The sequence below is a fragment of the Silene latifolia genome, chromosome 8 (genome assembly GCF_048544455.1).
Source record: "Silene latifolia isolate original U9 population chromosome 8, ASM4854445v1, whole genome shotgun sequence".
Lineage (NCBI taxonomy): Eukaryota > Viridiplantae > Streptophyta > Magnoliopsida > Caryophyllales > Caryophyllaceae > Silene > Silene latifolia.
The window spans coordinates 88,053,321-88,060,045 of NC_133533.1; positions in this window are offsets into that span (position 1 = coordinate 88,053,321).

Consider the following 6,725-nt stretch of genomic DNA (forward strand, 5'->3'; position numbering starts at 1 on the left):
CCCACAATCGTTACCTTAGACTAGAATTAGACAATTAGAAATTACATTCGCCTCCTTGTGGTTCGACCCTGTTACCACTAGCCTAGGTTAGTTTTAATAGGAAATTATAAATCTTATTTTTGGTACTCACAACGACGGGTATCACGCATCACTCCTATGCCCGAGCATGAGAATGGGGGATGGGGTTTTGGAAATGTGCAAGACCTCCCTCACTTGAGTATGGGTAAGGGTGTGCCACTTTCCATTCACTCTAAACCGGATTTTTTTCTCTCTTCCCTCCGCCACATTACACTCCGTCAAGGTAGAAAGGAACTCTCGGGTGTAGGAGATGTAGGTGTAATCCCATAACTCATCATCAAAGTATGCTTCTAGACCTACCTTAGCAAGCATGGCTCGGGTTAGTGTGCCCATTCCTAAAGCATTTAGGGTGTGGGGGGCAAGGAAACGGGTGGTTTTGATTGGTTGTTTTTGGTGTAGGCCGAGTTTTTGAAAGATTTTTGATTGGTTGGCATCTAACCCTTCCTCCCCGGTAAAAATTGGTTCCTCCACATTTTCGGTCTCCTCTACAACCCTTTTCTTAGATGGCCTTCGGAATGGGTTTAAGCTTGACATTCTTGTACCTACAAAATAGTTGATACAACACAAACAACACAAAATATGACACTCAAATATTTTTCACTCTTTGGGACAATTCACCAAACACTTGGTGTGCACTAGCTCAAGAAGGTTTCAAAAGCTTGTGTTTGGTGTTTGTCTTGCCTCACCCAGAAAATTTTACCACCAACAACAACTATAGCAACAAGAGACAACAACTAATCCAACTAATTCACTAAAACATGATTAAATTCGGATTATAAGAGAGCAAGGAAATGAAAGTTGAGTTTGGTTGTTATACCTCCCCGAATTCCACAAAATAATGCTCCTTGTTGCTCCTAGTTGCTCAAAAACCCGTCTTGGACCCTTGAATTCCAATCCTTTAGCTTGAAATTTGAAGTCTTGAAAGTTAGGGTTCTTCAAAAATTTGGGGAAAATTTCTGATTTTTGGTGGAATCAAAGGTATTTTGTGTTTGTGATGGAAGGATTGTGGCCAAAAGATTGAAGGATTGAAGATTTGATGAATGTTGGGAGGAATTTTGAGTGATTTTGGGTGGAAAAAGGATGAGAGTTAGGGATGGGGTGTTTGTTGGTTTGTTCGAAATTTCTGAAATGAGGACCAAATGGGGAGTCTCGTGTATTTGGCTTGAGGGAAAATCACTGTTCAGCCAGAACGGCAGACTGCCGTGGGGATGGCAGACTGCCGAGGGGTTTGGCAGTCTGCCAAAATCCCTGCTTCCCCATTTTTTTCGTTGGCTAAATTTTTGTTTTTAAACCAAAATTTAGCTAATGAAGCTTCACCTCATCTTTGCTCTTTCCCTAAACATACTCCCATTCAATTCCCTCCCACATTTCCGTCACTTCACCAATGACACGCTTTCCGAGGTTGTGTAAAAATCAACTTCAAACTTCATAGAAGGATTAGTAACTTCATGAATGTTAATGCAATTTATTAACAAGTATGTAAATGACGGAATGATAAATGACGTGAATTTAAATTCTACCTATGAAAAACGGGAAATTCTACATTAAAAAGAGGATATTTACAAATTTGTGCCATATTTTTAACGTCGATGGCTTTACTTAGTGCTTCTCATGATCATGCTTGGTAAATGGGATCTTCCAAATTGACTTGTTCAACGATTTGTGCTTCCATGCTTGGGTTCTCAACTTCGACCGCTCCATGAGAGTGGACTTTTCTCACAATGAACGGTCCAACCCACCTTGATCTTAGCTTTCCGGAGAACAACTTTAACCGGTTTTGAAAAATAAGAACCTTGGTACCTTCCTTGAAAACCCGCCGACTTATCATTCGATCATGCCATATTCTAGCTTTCTCTTTGTATATGGCGGCATTATCATAAGAGTCAAGACGGATTTCTTCAATTTCTTGAAGTTGAAGCTTCCGATGAAGGCCCGCATCATCTATGCTTTGGTTGAAGGATTTGATGGCCCAATAGGCTCTATGCTCCACTTCCAAAGGAAGATGACATGCCTTTCCATAAATGAGTCGGTACGGGGACATACCAATTGGTGTCTTGTAAGCGGTGCGGTACGCCCAAAGAGCGTCATTTAACCTTTGACTCCAATCTTTCCTATCGGGGTTCACTGTTTTTTGTAAGATATTCTTGACCTCCCGATTGGATACTTCCGCTTGCCGATTGGTTTGTGGGTGGTAGGCGGTGGAGACTTTGTGCACGACCCCGTACTTATTTAACAACCCTTCCAAATTATCAACGCCCTAGGATAGCCAAACCTTGAGAAGATATTGTTGTGAACAAAACTTGAGACCGTCCTTGCGTCATCATTCCTAGTTGGTATAGCCTCGACCCATTTTGAAACATAGTCCACCGCTAATAGGATATAGAGATACCCATCCGACTTGAGGAATGGTCCCATGAAGTCTATCCCCCAAACGTCGAAAACCTCCAAATAAAGCATTGGTTGTTGGGGCATTTCGTTTCGTCGTGAGATGTTGCCAACCCGTTGGCATTTGTCACAAGTATTGACGAAAACGTGAGCATCTTTGAACAACTTTGGCCAATAGAACCCGCACTCTAGAATCTTTCGTGCCGTTCTATGAGGCCCAAAGTGACCCCCACATGCGTACTCGTGGAAATGTTTGAGGATAGACGGGATTTCTACATCCGGCACACAACGTCGAATGACTTGATCTTGACACATTTTCCATAGATATGGGTCATCCCATATGTAGAATCTTGAATCGGCCATTATCTTATTTCTTTGACTTGATGAGAGTGATGTGGGAAACTTCTTTGTTACCATGTAGTTGACAAGGTTAGCATACCAAGGCTCAACGGCCTTCATGGAATATAGAGATTCATGTGGTAAGCTATCGTCCACTACTCCCATGGTCTTCACTAAATCCTCATTGATGTGAAGCCTACTTAAGTGGTCGGCTACCACATTAGCACTCCCTTGCTTGTCCTTGATCTCGATGTCAAACTCGCTCAACAAAAGAACCCATCTCATTAGCCTTGCTTTGGTGTCCTTCTTGTCTACGAGTTGCCTTATAGACTTGTGGTCGGTATAAATGATGACTTTGGCACCCAAGAGATAAGCCCGGAACTTTTCAATAGCATACACCACCGCCAAGAATTCCTTCTCCGTGGTGGTGTAGCTCCGTTGAGCATCATTCAAAAGTGAAGAAGCATACTGTATCACATGAGCAACCTTCCCGTCCCTTTGGCCTAAAACCGCGCCAAGGGCATAATCACTAATATCGGTCATGATTTCAAAAGGGAGGTCCCATCTTGGAGCTTGAATTATCGGGGCCGTCACAAGCTTTTCCTTCAACGAATCGAATGCCAACCTACACGCATCATCAAAAACAAACTCCACATCCTTTTGCAAAAGCTTGCACAAGGGGTAAGCAATCTTGGAGAAATCCTTAATAAATCGACGGTAAAAGCCCGCGTGTCCGAGGAACGACCTTATCTCCCGAGTATTAGTAGGATATGGCAAGGTTTTTATCACTTCAACCTTAGCCACATCCACTTCAATCCCTCTCTTTGAGACTATGTGTCCTAACACGATGCCGCTTTTAACCATAAAGTGACGTTTTTTGGAATTCAACACAAGGTGTGACTCCGTGCATCGTGATTGGACCATAGTTAGGTGGTCCAAGCAAGCTTCAAAATTATCTCCATGGACGGTGAAGTCGTCCATGAAGACCTCTAAGACTCTTTCTACAAGATCCGAGAAAAGACTCACCATGCAACGTTGAAATGTACCCGGAGCATTACACAAACCGAAGGGCATCCTTCGGTATGCATATGTTCCGAAAGGGCATGTGAATGTTGTCTTGGATTGATCCTCCGGACGTATGGGAATTTGAAAGTATCCGGAATATCCGTCCAAGAAACAATAGAATTCCTTTCCCCCTAGCCTCTCTAGCATTTGGTCTAGAAAGGGTAGAGGAAAATGATCTTTTAAAGTCACGGCATTTAGGCGGCGGTAATCGATGCAAACTCTCCATCCGGTTTGAATCCAGGTGGGAATTAAAGATCCTTCTTTACCCTCGATTACCGTCACACCACCCTTTTTAGGCACACATTGAGTGGGACTTACCCATTGAGAATCGCTATTGGGGTAGATGATTCATGTAACACCCCCATACTCCAAGTGCCTTACCAGGACCACCTAAGGCATGGAAGTGCTACCATCTCGGTTACCCGAGGCAATGATAATCATAAGACAATAACGAAACGTACTTTATTAAATAAGTTTAAGTGATTACATAACAAAACCAACTGTAAAGTAAAATTACAACTGTTCTCAAACTATAAACCAACTAAACAAAACTGCCTTAACAAACACAGCGGAAGACTAAAGACTCTGACATGTGATGACTCCATCCCCAACTATATCCCTCGCGTATCCAAGATATACCTGTGTCAAACAACTGCTCACCACCCCCGAATGGATCACCACAGTTTTTAAAACATTTAAACGGGGTCAGTACTAATCACACAATTTATATAATCCAACAACACAACAAACAACATAGCTCAAACGGTCACACACACAATCACACCCACTCCAATCGATCTTCGTCACCGACTGTCCACTGGACCAGCCCTGCCAGTGGGGGACCGCAGCCGTTCCCACCTAAGCCCCGCTCATCATACCGAGCGATAACCCTGTCCCATTAATGTGCACATCCCCTCCCGTGGCGGGTTCCACGGAGGGCGAAACTAGAGCGTGAAGCCACTCCCGCAAGTGACTCCACTCAGCCGAGAACGCATCTCGAGAACCAGAGACAAACAATCACAATCAACAACCGTCACAATATAATTACGATAATATTCAACAACCACAACACATCAACAACACATTATGGGACTAATACTGAGTAGGGAAACCCTATCTGGAAAGCAACATAATCAGACGGTCTCACAGCTGATATCAAAATGCTTCTTCTACAAATCCTCCTCCTAACATACAAACATATAATCACTACCAATCACAAAATACTACAAAACCCCCAAATCCCAATATTAGGGTTTAACCAACTTTAAGGAAATACTATAAAAACGGTACGTAGATCTTACCCTCGACGCAAGGATCACAAAGGTATAAAGAAAGGAGAAATCCGACCTTCCAAACTCCGGGATTTGCCAACAATGCGATTGATGCGAAGAACGTAATTGATTTCTCTTTTTGACAGTAATTAGGTTTTAAAAAGTGTTTAAAGAATAGTGACGGAAGTATTATATACTTTAATCGCATTATTAACAAAACCCGAGAAATCGTCCCCCGTAAACCGGCTACTCGATCGAGTAGCTGAGATACTCGATCGAGTGCCCCCTTACTCGATCGAGTATCTACGTTACTCGATCGAGTACCCAACAGGTCAGAAACTATTTTAAACTGCAACTAACCCTTACTCGACAGAGTAAGGCCTACTCGATAGAGTACCCAGAGACTCATAAAACCGTAGTATTACAATTCCCATTTGGAGTAGTTTGATGATCTCTTCCTTCACCACCTCCATCATTGGTGGGTTTAATCTTCTTTGTGGTTGCCGAACCGGCTTTGCTTCCCCTTCCAACCGGATCTTGTGCATGCAAACACTTGGGCTTATTTCTTTAAGATCCGCAATGCTCCACCCGAAAGCTTCCTTGTACTTGTGAAATACATCCACCAATCTCCTTTCTTGATCACCCTCAAGTTGGTTTAAAATTATGAGGGGTAAAGTATTGTTTTCCCCAAGAAACACGTACTTCAAGTGGTCGGGGAGTGGTTTTAGATTGGGGGTGGGTGGCTTAATGATGGATGGAAGTGGTCTTTCAAGGGAGGCCTCTAGGGGAAGGAATTTGGGGTAACTAGGATTTGTCTTTAAGCAAAACAAGTATTCGTGGAACAGGGGATTTGACAGACTACCATGGGGCTGGCAGACTGCCATGGCAGACTGCGGTTTGTCCGGCAGACTGTCGTGGCAGACTGCGGTGGGGTTTGGCAGTCTGCCGAATTCCCTGATTCCGGCCTCTTTCTTTTCCATTTGGTCATCTTCAAGGGTGATTTCCTCCTCTAACTTGTTGACATAATCCTGCACATCATTAGACAACAAAAACTGCAACCCTTCTTTCTCTACATTGTTAGTGAGGGCCACCTCAAGTGGGTCCCTATGACTCAATTGGTAAACTCGATTTGCCAAAGGTTCAATTTTATCAAGAAAGTAGCAAAAACTCAAATCACCGGTCTTCTTCATTGTCTCATACACATTATACTTCAAAATTTTCCCTTCAAATTCCATGGTCAAATTTCCATCATACATGTCAAGTTTGGTTTTGGAGGTTCTCATGAAAGGCCTCCCTAGCAAAAGGGGTGTAGCCTTGGAATCCGGCTCCATGTCCAAAACATAAAAATCGGCCGGAAACATGAATTTATCAACCTCTACCAACACATCTTCTACAAGACCTTTGGGGTGAATTGTAGAGCGATCCGCCAATTTGATCACAACATTGGTCTTAGATAAGGGAGGCAATTCTAAGGTCTCATAAATGGAATAAGGCATGACATTAATAGAGGACCCCGAGTCTAGCATAGCTCTAGCAAAAGCTTTGCCTCCAATTGAGCACGGTATAGTTAGCATGCCCGAATCATCG